The sequence below is a fragment of the Geospiza fortis genome, unplaced genomic scaffold, assembly GCF_000277835.1.
Source record: "Geospiza fortis unplaced genomic scaffold, GeoFor_1.0 scaffold503, whole genome shotgun sequence".
NCBI classification, from domain to species: Eukaryota; Metazoa; Chordata; class Aves; order Passeriformes; family Thraupidae; genus Geospiza; species Geospiza fortis.
The window spans coordinates 189964-203540 of NW_005054654.1; the positions used below are offsets into that span (position 1 = coordinate 189964).

The 13577-nt window shown below is 42.5% G+C and overlaps 1 pseudogene across 1 annotated transcript in view; it reads left to right on the top strand.

The window, feature by feature from the left end:
• The first annotated feature begins 746 nt into the window (after positions 1–746).
• Positions 747–13577, top strand: part of LOC102036844 — a 15551-nt pseudogene continuing 2720 nt past the window's right edge. Inside the window, exons 1-33 of the transcript XR_004082687.1 lie at positions 747–767; positions 984–1021; positions 1591–1833; positions 1922–2217; positions 3523–3550; positions 3649–3763; positions 3857–3949; positions 4048–4111; positions 4196–4294; positions 4401–4504; positions 4578–4716; positions 5405–5523; positions 5621–5770; positions 6109–6279; positions 6757–7066; positions 7196–7266; positions 7919–8006; positions 8100–8217; positions 8375–8498; positions 8582–8718; positions 8820–9075; positions 9547–9789; positions 9891–10067; positions 10147–10292; positions 10380–10470; positions 10559–10948; positions 11115–11241; positions 11411–11529; positions 12071–12267; positions 12570–12753; positions 12840–13036; positions 13161–13254; positions 13432–13577. The exon at positions 13432–13577 is cut by the window's right edge and continues 153 nt beyond it. The product of XR_004082687.1 is annotated as a myosin heavy chain, skeletal muscle, adult-like (transcript). The remainder of the gene's footprint in view (positions 768–983; positions 1022–1590; positions 1834–1921; positions 2218–3522; positions 3551–3648; positions 3764–3856; positions 3950–4047; positions 4112–4195; positions 4295–4400; positions 4505–4577; positions 4717–5404; positions 5524–5620; positions 5771–6108; positions 6280–6756; positions 7067–7195; positions 7267–7918; positions 8007–8099; positions 8218–8374; positions 8499–8581; positions 8719–8819; positions 9076–9546; positions 9790–9890; positions 10068–10146; positions 10293–10379; positions 10471–10558; positions 10949–11114; positions 11242–11410; positions 11530–12070; positions 12268–12569; positions 12754–12839; positions 13037–13160; positions 13255–13431) is intronic.

Sequence of the window (13577 nt, forward strand, 5' to 3'; positions counted from 1 at the left end):
AAACCTTGCCACCAAACTTTGTTGTGCTTTTGCAAATTTATATTGAACTCTCTTTCACTAATGCCTTTGATGGTGATACTTTAAGCAACCTTAACTCATTTGCAACATTTGATTCCTCAACAGTCAGCTCAGGAATCTATTCAAGAGCTCCATATCAAAGTAGAGTCTCCCATTACTTGGGATCAGGCTCCCAACTCACTTTATTTCAAATAATTTAAGCTATTGAGAGTGTCATTTAGAGAAAACTCAGCTGTAATAGATTTTTACTTCCTGCTTTTTAGAAAATGACACTGAAAAATGGTTCCCAACATTATTTGCTAGCTTTTGACATATTTTCCCTGTTCTTCCCAATGCATATGTTCCTAAAGCATCATAGGCGTTGTCATCACCGTTACATGACTGAAAAGTTGTGGTATAAACATACCAAGGAAACTACCATGGGTCAAGGAGCAAATCACTGAGAAAGGCAGCAATAGAACCATGCAAGTTCTCTAAGTGCCTTGAGTAGTCCAGATTCTCTCCTTAACACTCTTGACAAATTATTTATAGATGTATTCACGTAGTCAGTAAGATATAAAAATGTTCTAATTATATCATTCAAATCAAGTGACAATTATGCCCTTAGTTTGACAGACAATGCTTGGCCAAAAAAGGTTTGCCAGAAATGTTTTGACCGAAGAAAGGGGGACCATCTGCATCATCTGCAGACGAGACACTATAAAATCTGCCAGATACAAGCCTAGCCTGTCGCCGCAGAAGGCTTCCAGGTAAGTGCATGCATTTCATGAGCTTGAAGAAAGAGGATCATATCCTTGCAATATCCTGTTTCATTTCTTCTGTCTCTAACAATGCTTTCCATGAGGGAGTGCCCATGTTAACAAAAATTTTCAGTGTAATTTTGATGCATGCCTGTATTTTCAGTCTACAGTATTTTATGGAAATCTGTTCAGCAATAAGAAACAAGTGCCTTTCCTATTTTACAGGGTTGGCCATATTCCAGGATACAAGCTGTTACCCAAAGGTAATACACTGAATAATCCATTCCTAATCTATATTCTAGGACAGGACTTTTAAAGAGCTGCACAAATTCTCTTCATAAATCCTCTTATATTCCAGCTGAATTTGCTTAAGCTAGATAGTTGGAAGTAGGGAAGATCTAAAAAATGAAGTAATTTTTTATTTTTAATAGAAAAGGTAATCCTTTCAGCAAGAAAGTACTCTCTTGAAGACTTATGGCTGATAATTAAGGACCCGAACAGAGAGTGATTTTTCTATGACTAGATTCTTTTATGAGAAAAACTCAAACCTTGTCAGAACTCAGGGTGACTTACCAAACTGTACTCAATATTCAGATGATCTCTTTATGGTTACAAGATCTACATGTTGTAGAAGTCTAAGTCTTACTCTTGAGTTCAGACTAGGATACTTTTAACTTCAAATCAAAGTGGATTTAATTGGTGCTTTCCTAAGAGTTTACTTTGGAGACTAACTAGGAATTTATTTGCTAAAGAGCAAGGAGCAAGGAGCTTTCTCATTGGTATTAATTGTATTATTCTTCTTGATGACCAATAACATTTTGCTCTTCACAAGGCACCTCTGCTGACAAGCTTTCATTAGAGGACAGCCATGGCCTCTGGAGATGCTGAGATGGCTGTTTTTGGGGAGGCGGCTCCTTACCTCCGAAAATCGGAGAAGGAGAGAATTGCAGCCCAAAACAAACCTTTTGATGCCAAGTCATCTGTCTTCGTGGCTCATCCCAAAGAATCCTTTGTGAAAGGGACAATCCAGAGCAGGGAATCAGGAAAAGTCACTGTCAAGACTGAAGGGGGAGAGGTGAGTCAAAAACAAGGCTGAAGAACAACATTTGATCCCCACTTTGAGCTTTTAAGTGATACATGTGGGTCTTTTGTTTCCTTGGCAGACCTTGACCGTGAAGGATGACCAAGTCTTCTCCATGAACCCTCCGAAGTATGACAAAATCGAGGACATGGCCATGATGACCCACCTGCACGAACCCGCTGTGCTGTACAACCTCAAAGAGCGTTACGCAGCCTGGATGATCTACGTAAGTGGCAGCAGCAGCTTCCTCTGGGGCGCCTCCGGGGGTGCTGGGGTACAACCCCGAGGTGGTGTTGGCCTACCGAGGCAAGAAGCGCCAGGAGGCCCCTCCACACATCTTCTCCATCTCTGACAACGCCTATCAGTCCATGCTGACTGGTGAGTGCTTGATTTCCTTTGAGCTGCTCTTGAAATTGTCTATCTGTAGAGGGAAATGTAGGGTATTCTCTGGAAATATGGTGCCACACTTAAAAAAAAATTGTGTGTGCGAAATTAATGGAAGATTAATGCACTTTAATGGTCTGTGAGAGCTGAGTGTCAGTGCTCCCATTAGAATCACTAAAGATCTGGACATAACCTAGAGGATATAAATTCACTGGAAAGAAATCACCTATATTGTGGTGTAGACCTTATGCCTATAATGGAATCTTATATATATGGATGGATTTATGTATGTTAATCATTAAATTAGTCTCAGATGGAGAGTAGAGGGTGCAGCTAAATGACACATACCCTATAAATGATGTGCATAATATAAATTTAAATTTTCAAGCATCAGTGCTGACAAATAAAACAGAGAGATCTACCTTAAAGAATTACGTAAACCTCACCTGAGGCACTTAATATGCAAATGGATTTCATGACCTAGATGATGGCCATGTGATCTAAATTACATACAGCCTTTAATGATCTCTGGAACTCGTGCACTGGTCTGTCGCTGCATCTATAAATCAATTGCACTGTATAGTGAAAAGTAAGCTTCATAAAAAAATGTCAAAAAAAAAATAAAGTTTTATCATTTAAATTGAGTGACATCAAAAAATTTACTTCTGCTTTTCCCTCTTTCTTTCACCTCTTATTTTCTCTTCCTTATATGTGCATTGAAATGAAAGGTGTGCAGAATTTTAGAACTTCTCCTCCTGTTCTTTTCTTATACTCTGAGAAATGCATTCAGAATAGAAAAAAAATAAAAAATGAATGTTGTTGATATATAATCTCAAGAATGCATAATTTCTGTATATATAGGAATTAAAAAAATATTGGTGAAAAAGGATGAAAGATGTTGGTCAGATGTTTCTGTAATTAATGATACCTCCAAATTTCGATATTATGCAAGACATTTTTAGCACCTGAAGAATTTACATACAAAATAGTTCCAACATAAATATTTTCATAACCTGTACTTGCCTATTAAAAGAGAAATAAGTAGCTTGATGGAAAGACAATGTCAGGAAAGGCATAAGACTACTGAAATTTCTCTGCAGTGATTCGTTTATAGAACCAGTCGCTAAGAGCTGCAGTACTGCTGACAGCATCAAAAACACTCATTAGAATTCCCTGGGCACTTTTCGCTATTTCCTGTTCCTGGATCCTCTGGAAAATTCAGTTCTTATTTTTCTCCTAGTTCTTGAATTTCTTGTTTGTCTTTTCTTACCTCTGTTTCTTACCTCTGTCTCTTCACAGATCGTGAGAACCAGTCCATCCTGATCACGTAGGTACCCCCCCTGCGCGGGTCCCTGCGGGGCTGCCCGGTGCCAGGGCCCCTCCTGCCTGACCACGCACCCTCTGCTTCTCTCTTGGCTTTGGCAGCGGAGAATCCGGGGCCGGGAAGACTGTGAACACCAAGCGTGTCATCCAGTACTTTGCAACAATTGCAGCCAGTGGAGACAAGAAGAAGGAAGAACATGCATCAGGCAAAATGCAGGTAAATTAGTTGATACATGTTGGGATCAATGCTTTTCTTTGTTCCTGTCATGATTTTTGGAAAGGATAACTAGCAATAATTATCACCCTGCAGGGAACGCTTGAGGATCAAATCATCAGCGCCAACCCACTGCTGGAGGCCTTTGGAAATGCCAAGACCGTGAGGAATGACAACTCCTCACGCTTTGTGAGTTATTAATTGGTACAACTGTCAACACTAATTTGAATATTCTCTCTGTCCAGATTGGTAAAATAAATCTGAATTGACTTTCCTGCTGCTTTCAGGGTAAATTCATCAGAATCCATTTTGGTGCCACAGGCAAACTGGCTTCTGCTGATATTGAAACATGTAAGACACCCTTCTGGCCTGATCCCCCTTCTCTCCAGCCTTCCCCACTTCTTGTGCTTGACTGTGTCCTATCTTCCTTGCCAGATCTGCTGGAGAAGTCCAGAGTCACTTTCCAGCTCAAGGCAGAAAGGAGCTACCACATCTTTTATCAGATCATGTCCAACAAGAAGCCAGAGCTAATTGGTAGGAAAGATCACTAACTTTTTTTGAAGGAAGATTACTGAGTAATAGTTCATTGTATTATCTGAAAACTAAATTAAGCTTGTTTTTCTCCTTCTGTTGCTTTCAGACATGCTTCTCATTACCACCAACCCTTATGATTTCCACTTTGTGAGTCAAGGTGAGATCACGGTCCCCAGCATTGATGATCAGGAGGAGCTGATGGCCACAGATGTGAGTAACTTCACCAAATGATCATCTGGTGGACTTGAGCCCTGGTATATGTACATTGTGTTTCTGTTGCCAGAGTGCCATTGACATCCTGGGCTTCAGTGCTGATGAGAAAACAGCCATCTACAAACTGACAGGGGCTGTCATGCACTATGGGAACCTGAAGTTCAAGCAGAAACAACGAGAGGAGCAGGCAGAGCCTGATGGCACAGAAGGTATCAGCAGAGTCAGCAAGCTTTCCAAAGGAGATAGTCTTTATTACATAAGGACTTAAGTAGATTTCAGGTTTTAAATGTGTAAACTAAGAATAACTGTAGTTGCTCCATGACTAAATGCCAGTTGAGGCATTTATCTCATTTAATGATATCTGTACTTTTTCCTCTGTGACTGCTCTAGAAGAGATCCCGTGTACATTGACAGTAAGCCAGGAGACTTGCGTGTCAATTGCTGTAACATTGCTAATCATACTTAAGGTGAAATGCACCTTGCAACCTCTGCTGTAGTATGGAGCAGCCCTAACAAGACAGAAAGCTGTGCTTTTCTTCACCCTTACCTACTGGAGAGAACTCTGACATGTGTACTTCATTAATCAATGACAGTCCATATCTCCATCTTCCTGAGTGATAAATCCTCCGGCTATATGACTAGAAAGTTTGGAGTTCCATACTGACACCTCAAAGAGGATAAAGGCAGTGAGCTCTCTTGTTTGCAGAAGACGAATGTTTGCAGAAACTGAAGCTCAGGAAGAGTTACAGACTCTGAGTCCTGAACACAAAAAGAGAAATTAGCTTTTTAGCTATGACAAATACTGTTGTCCAACCTTGTGGAGAACACTATTGAGACAGTCCAGCACTGACTTTTAGGAATTTTGAATATCTATTCTTCTGTCTTTTCTGGTGATAGTTGCTGACAAGGCTGCCTACCTGATGGGTCTGAACTCAGCAGACCTGCTCAAGGCCCTCTGCTATCCCCGAGTCAAGGTGGGGAATGAATACGTGACCAAGGGCCAAACTGTGCAGCAGGTAGAAAAAATATGGTAATGTGGAGCATGCTGTGATGGTTCCCACTGATTCTCCTCTGCTGTGTATAGTAACCTCCAAAGTTTTCTTTATGCTTTAGGTGAATAATTCAGTGGGTGCCCTGGCAAAGGCTGTCTACGAGAAGATGTTCCTGTGGATGGTTGTTCGTATCAACCAACAGCTGGACACGAAGCAGCCCAGGCAGTACTTCATTGGTGTCCTGGACATTGCTGGCTTTGAGATCTTTGATGTAAGGAGCACAGCTTTCCTAGAATTTTTGTAGAGTTATAATTGAGAATTTTGAAACATATTTCATAGAAGTGACTATCTCCCTGCACTTTATTGTAGAGATTCAGAATCATGTTTTTAATCCTGAAAAAAACAAGAGAATAGAAAACTAATCTTCTCATTGCTCTGAATTAGAAACCACTATTTTCTAAATATTCTAGAGAGATAGCAAAGGAAAACTACACAGGAAGGGGACTTGTACTTAAAGTATAAGACATGGTGAATTAGGACTGTACAAGAAAACACCTTGGTATTATTGCTGATCCTTGAAAGCCTTGTATGTCTTTTTATGTCTGGCAGTACAACAGCTTTGAGCAGCTGTGCATCAACTTCACCAATGAGAAACTGCAACAGTTCTTCAACCACCACATGTTCGTGCTGGAGCAGGAGGAGTACAAGAAGGAGGGGATTGAATGGACATTCATTGATTTTGGGATGGATCTGGCTGCCTGCATTGAGCTCATTGAGAAGGTATCCTTCCTGTTCAAGTTTAATACAAATTGGGTGTTCTATGCTTGCCAAGAGAAACAACTAAGAAGCATGTGAGAATATTGGCTTCTTCAAATATATACTCTGTGAAAGTGGCAACCAGGTAGAAGTGTTTTTGGAGACCATTACTCAGATATGAAGGTTTTTGGCTAGAGAATTCATTGCCAAATTACAAAATGAAGTGAAAAAGGTCATGTTCTCTAAGTACTTACCAGTAAACAGGTTTTATGGAGAGAACAGTATTTCACATTGTCATATTTATAATAATTTCATCTGCAAAGCCATTTCCATAATTTTGAATGAAACAGCAACACTGAAAAAAATTGAGCCTTAGTAGATTTTCTCTGACTTAAAGTCACTATGGGAACAGCTTCCTTTTCTGACTTCAGCAACTTTTCAACCAAGAGATGTCTCCTTTCTAATCTGTTTCTCCCTTTTGTCTGTCATAATCTCTCCCAGCCCATGGGCATTTTCTCCATCCTGGAAGAGGAGTGCATGTTCCCCAAGGCAACTGACACCTCTTTCAAGAACAAGCTCTATGACCAGCACCTGGGCAAGTCCAACAATTTCCAGAAGCCCAAGCCTGCCAAAGGCAAGGCTGAGGCCCACTTCTCCCTGGTGCACTATGCTGGCACTGTGGACTACAACATCTCTGGGTGGCTGGAGAAGAACAAGGACCCTTTGAATGAAACTGTCATTGGGCTGTACCAGAAATCATCTGTGAAGACACTGGCTTTACTCTTTGCCAACTATGGTGGAGCAGATGCAGGTCAGTTTAATGAAATTTGTATTTTTAATGTGGGAGACTTGTCATGGAATTAAAGCCATAAACACTAAACATTTAAAGTTGTTTCATGCTAATTTCAAAACTTTTTATTTTCCTTTATTCAATTTGCAGAGACTGGTGGTGGCAAGAAGGGAGGCAAGAAGAAGGGTTCTTCTTTCCAGACTGTCTCAGCTCTTTTCCGGGTATAGTACTGCATCTGTTATCTCTGAGACGTGCAGAAAGGGGGTGAGCTAATATTAAATTTGAAGGAGCTATTTTATATTACTATAAAGGGGGTAAATTTCTTTGGGAGTTCCACATCAGGTTTTCCACAGTCAATTTTAACTTTGCAAATATGTCCAAAAATAAGCATTAAGTCTTCAAAATCATGGAAATCTAATTTGTGGTGGTTTTCTTTCTTATTTTTTTTATTAGCAGATATCATTCAGATCTTCATATATTTATGTCTTTGGGTCAAACTAGAATGGTAATATTAGTATTCCTGCATGTCTGTTGACGAGTTGAAAATAATTTCCAAGCAGATAGATATATCATTGTAAAAAAATACCTATTTCTTAAAACTAAAGTAGATTGACTTGTAAAGGCAGAATGTGAAAAATCTAAGAAATTTATTTTTTGTGAACATTTGAAATTATATATAAGTTTTCACTGCACCAATAGCAGCACTGTAGTATTTCAGTCCAGTGCTCAGTATCTTCAAATAGAAGAAATTTTTTGGTTTCTGTGGCTTTATTGAAATGCTCAAAACCCAGCTTGAGAAGTTTGTAAAATCATTACCTTGGTCCATCAAACACTCAATACAAGGAAACTCACACTGGCAACTGGTTCCTCTAGGAGAATCTGAACAAGCTGATGACCAATCTGCGGAGCACTCACCCCCACTTTGTGCGCTGCATCATCCCCAATGAGACTAAAACACCTGGTAAGAACCTCAAGCTGAAAGATCCTTGCTCAGATACATCCATTTCCCTCTATGCTGCAATCTGTGCCCCTCATTTGTGCTCTGCATTGCCAGGTGCCATGGAGCACGAGCTGGTGCTGCACCAGCTGCGCTGTAACGGCGTGCTGGAAGGGATCAGGATCTGCAGGAAAGGGTTCCCCAGCAGAGTCCTCTATGCTGACTTCAAACAGAGGTGAGAGCTCTGCTCTTTTCAGCATCATTAAAAGCAATGTTGGTTCATTCATGGGTCCATTTAGGCTGTGCTCTGTTTTCAAAAACTGTTGATGGGGTTTAAAGGCTACTGTGTGTTGTTTGGGAAAAAAAAACCCTTATCTTTTCTTATTCCACAGATACAAGGTGCTTAATGCCAGTGCCATCCCTGAGGGACAGTTCATCGATAGCAAGAAGGCTTCTGAGAAGCTCCTTGGGTCAATCGATGTGGACCACACCCAGTACAGATTTGGACACACCAAGGTACAAACATCCCCATTCACTGCCTGCCTGGGCTTTGCTCTCTCTGCTTGACAGTGATGTGCTGCAACATTGCCTCTCTCAAGGTGTTCTTCAAAGCTGGGCTGCTGGGGCTCCTGGAGGAGATGAGGGATGAGAAGCTGGCACAGCTCATCACCCGCACCCAGGCCAGGTGTAGGGGCTTCCTGATGAGAGTGGAGTACCAGAGAATGGTGGAGCGCAGGTACACCTTCCTCTTCTTCAGTTAAAGTCATTCTGCATGGAGGTAAGTGTGGGCATGCATCAGACTGAGAATATTCATTGTACATTTTAATTATGCCTCAGAGAGTCCATCTTCTGCATCCAGTACAACATTCGTGCATTCATGAATGTCAAACACTGGCCATGGATGAAGCTGTTCTTCAAGATCAAGCCCTTGCTGAAGAGTGCAGAGTCTGAGAAGGAAATGGCCAACATGAAACAAGAGTTTGAGAAAACCAAGGAAGAGCTTGCAAAGTCTGAGGCAAAGCGGAAGGAGCTGGAGGAGAAAATGGTGAAACTTGTGCAGGAGAAAAATGACCTGCAGCTCCAAGTACAGGCTGTGAGTTTATTGCCTTTATTTTATCACTCAGAAAATAAGTCTATACATTCGGACTGTTCCTTACGAACAGAAGATCAGACTATAGAAGACCAAAAGTCATAAATTTGGGAAATTGTATTATATGTATGTGAAGGTGAGGAAACAAATTCTGGCAGTGATGTGGTAAGCACTCTGAAAGAGAGTTTCAACCAGGAGACAGCACTCTTGTCTTCAGAGGAAGGAGGCAATGTAGATCCTTGACACGAGGTAGACAATTAATTAATTTTGTGGCAAAATGCAAACCACACTTGAAAGTTGTGCTTGTGGATCCAGGTGTAGGAAAAGCCATCCTCTCTTTGCTTGGTAACTAGCAGTTAAGATCCTTCTGTTGCTCAAGTTGAAGGCCAGGTTCAGCTGCTACTCAGAGATAAAAGAGTCAGAGCAGAGAAAGTTCAAAACATTAGAATCCACAAAATTTTGTCTCCCCACCAGGAAGCAGATAGCTTGGCTGATGCTGAAGAAAGGTGTGACCAGCTCATCAAAACCAAAATCCAGCTGGAAGCCAAAATTAAGGAGGCGACAGAAAGGGCAGAGGATGAAGAAGAAATCAATGCTGATCTGACAGCCAAGAAGAGGAAGCTGGAGGATGAATGTTCAGAGCTGAAGAAAGATATTGATGACCTTGAGCTAACACTGGCCAAGGTGGAGAAGGAAAAACATGCCACTGAAAACAAGGTATGAGGTAGAACCTGTTACTTGTATTCTGGAAAAGACTTGTCTTGTTAGAAAATGTTGATCACCATTTTCTGTCTGTGTTTGTTCCCTTCCTCTCAAAGGTGAAAAACCTGACTGAGGAGATGGCAGCTTTGGATGAGACCATCGTGAAGCTGACAAAGGAGAAGAAAGTCCTCCAAGAGGCCCATCAGCAGACCCTGGATGACCTGCAGGCAGAGGAAGACAAAGTCAATACTCTGACCAAAGCCAAAAGCAAGCTGGAACAGCAAGTGGATGATGTAAGAACACAGAGCAGGAACAGGACAGGTATGGAGTCCAACCTGGCTGGCAGAGCCCTGATGGTCTTGTTGTGTTCAGCTGGAAGGGTCCCTGGAGCAAGAGAAGAAACTGCGTGTGGACCTGGAGAGAGTTAAGAGGAAACTGGAAGGAGACCTGAAGCTGGCCCAGGACAGCATCATGGATTTGGAGAATGATAAGCAGCAGCTGGATGAGAAACTGAAGAAGTAAGTGTGGCTCTGGGGCACCTGAGTGCTGGGCTGCAGCACTTGTCTCTTTTCTTTGAGCTCTAACATGGTTCACTTGGCCCAAAGGAAAGACTTTGAAATCAGCCAGATCCAGGGTAGTATTGAGGATGAACAAGCCCTGGGCGTGCAACTTCAGAAGAAGATCAAGGAGCTGCAGGCAAGTCTCTGTTCCTTGCCCTGCCTTGCTCAGGCTCAGCTCAGGCAGGAGGAGGGCACGGCTGTGAAGGCTCCCTGCTGTTCTGCAGGCCCGCATTGAGGAGCTGGAGGAGGAAATTGAGGCAGAGCGAACCTCTCGCGCTAAAGCAGAGAAGCATCGCGCTGACCTGTCCAGGGAGCTGGAGGAGATCAGCGAGCGCCTGGAAGAAGCAGGAGGGGCCACAGCAGCTCAGGTGGAGATGAACAAGAAGCGTGAGGCAGAGTTCCAGAAGATGCGCCGTGACCTGGAAGAGGCCACGCTGCAGCACGAAGCCACGGCTGCCGCCCTGCGCAAGAAGCATGCGGACAGCACAGCTGAGCTGGGCGAGCAGATCGACAACCTGCAACGCGTGAAGCAGAAGCTGGAGAAGGAGAAGAGTGAGCTGAAGATGGAGATTGATGACTTGGCCAGCAACATGGAGTCTGTCTCCAAAGCCAAGGTATGGAGTTTCTGTCATGTTACTGCCCTATTATACATGCCCTAATATATGATTTTAATTCTGATTATATTCTGCTATCACATACAGTTGCATTGTTTTTCACCTTGAGAATAGTATGCTATAACTTAGTGGTAGTCCTCTTTATTTACGTGACTTTGATGCACAGGCAAACCTGGAGAAGATGTGCCGCACTCTGGAAGATCAGCTGAGTGAGATTAAGACCAAGGAAGAAGAGCATCAGCGCATGATCAATGACCTCAATGCTCAAAGAGCTCGTCTGCAGACAGAGTCAGGTAATACAACCCTATATCCCCTCAAAATGGAACAACTGTAACCAGTGATAATAAGAAGAAAGATTGATGCTTTACTCAAATTGATCTCTGTAATCTGATATACTGTGCTTAAAAGAAATATTGATTTAATATTGATTCTAAATGGCAATCTGTCTGAAAATGTTCTTAGGTGAATATTCACGTCAGGTGGAAGAAAAAGATGGTTTGATATCTCAGTTGTCCAGAAGCAAACAGGCATTCACTCAACAGATTGAGGAACTAAAGAGACATTTAGAGGAAGAAATAAAGGTAAAGTTACTTCCTGTAGGGTGTTGATTTTGGATTGAGAATCTGTTTACTTTTTCTTTCCTACTCTCACATAAAATCAGAATGTTGGCTGTATCATTTTGATTTTTGAGCTATCAAGCAAGGTGAGAAATTTTACCTCCTCACTCTGTGGTATGAAAAGCTGAGGAAGACATCCCCCCCAGTGTGGATACTGAGACAGGGAAAAACAATTTTAGGTCTTTAAAATTGACATATAAAAAATGATTGAGGTATATCTAAAAAGAAACTGCACATCTTAATCTACTTTTTCACAGTGGCAGCTGAAACTTTAGAACATATTTAAAAGGATTCAATGATTAACAGCTGTATAGTTGTCATTTAGAATTTACCCATCAGCGCTCCTGAAAAAGGATTCTAGATTCTCAAAACATGGAATGAATATGCCATTTTTTCTTGCTCTGACTTTAAATGTCTTAATCCAGGAATTTTCAACAATGTTCATCAAGTTAACATTTTACTATCTCACAGGAAATTAATTGTCTCAACCCAATTGTCCCTCAAGGCCAAGAACGCCCTGGCCCATGCCCTGCAATCCGCTCGCCATGACTGTGACTTGCTCCGGGAACAATATGAGGAGGAGCAGGAGGCCAAGGGGGAGCTGCAGCGAGCCCTGTCCAAGGCCAACAGCGAAGTGGCCCAGTGGAGAACCAAATACGAGACGGACGCGATTCAGCGCACGGAGGAGCTCGAGGAGGCCAAGTACGTGGTGATAGAAAAAGTAGAAAAGTAAGACTGAAAATTCAAAGGTGACATTGCAAGGGAAACATCACTATATTATGAGAAATAAGTCACGGATCTGATTTGTGGAAGAGCAATAGAAAATGAGAAATTTTATCCTATAATATGTTTAGTACTATAGTAAAAGCAAAGCCTAAGGACAGTGTATACATAGCCCTTAGCACTGTGTGACTGCAAACTGCAAATTGATTAGGCACACTATAATAAAAAGCAAGCACGCACTGATACTCAGTATTAATGTGAGCTGACCTTACGTATCCCAGGAAGAAGCTGGCCCAGCGCCTGCAAGATGCAGAGGAACAGGTTGAGGCTGTCAATGCCAAATGTGCCTCCCTGGAAAAGACAAAGCAGAGGCTGCAGAATGAAGTGGAGGACCTGATGATTGATGTGGAGAGATCCAATGCTGCCTGTGCTGCTCTGGATAAGAAGCAGAAGAACTTTGACAAGGTCTTTGGGCCTCCAGCACCAGCACTCCTGGCCAGAGCAGGGCCCCATGATGGCCACAGTCCTACTGACTCCCCGTTTCTCTTCAGATCCTGGCAGAATGGAAGCAGAAGTATGAGGAAACGCAGGCTGAGCTGGAGGCCTCGCAGAAGGAGTCGCGCTCTCTGAGCACGGAGCTGTTCAAGATGAAGAATGCCTATGAGGAGTCCTTGGACCACCTGGAAACAATGAAGCGGGAGAACAAGAACTTGCAGCGTAAGTCCCTGGCCCTCTGCTCCTCCCTGGCCTTTCTCACTCTCAGCCATTACCACCATTGTTCATGGCTCTGGGCCTGCAGGTCTGCAGAGATGCCTGTCACCTTGGTGGGACAGGGCCCTTCCCATTCTGCTCTGTGCCTGACCATGCCATTGATCTTTGTTCAAGGCTATTCATGAGCTGGAGAAAGTGAAGAAGCAGATTGAGCAGGAGAAATCTGAAATTCAGGCTGCTCTGGAGGAAGCTGAGGTATATGACCATAATCACTGGTGTCTGCAGTAAAGAAATGAGAAAATAGGGCTAAAAAGGCCTGGGTTGTCTTCTCTTCTTTCTGGGGAGTGCAGACAGCTGAGATCCCTGAAAATATCCTGTCATTGTCTAAAAAACAAACAATACATTTATCAATGTTTGCGTCTACTTTTCTAGGCCTCCCTGGAACATGAGGAGGGGAAGATCCTGCGCCTGCAACTTGAGCTCAACCAAGTGAAGGCTGAGATTGACAGGAAGGTCGCAGAGAAAGATGAGGAGATTGACCAGCTGAAGAGAAACCACCTGCGAGTTGTGGAGTCCTT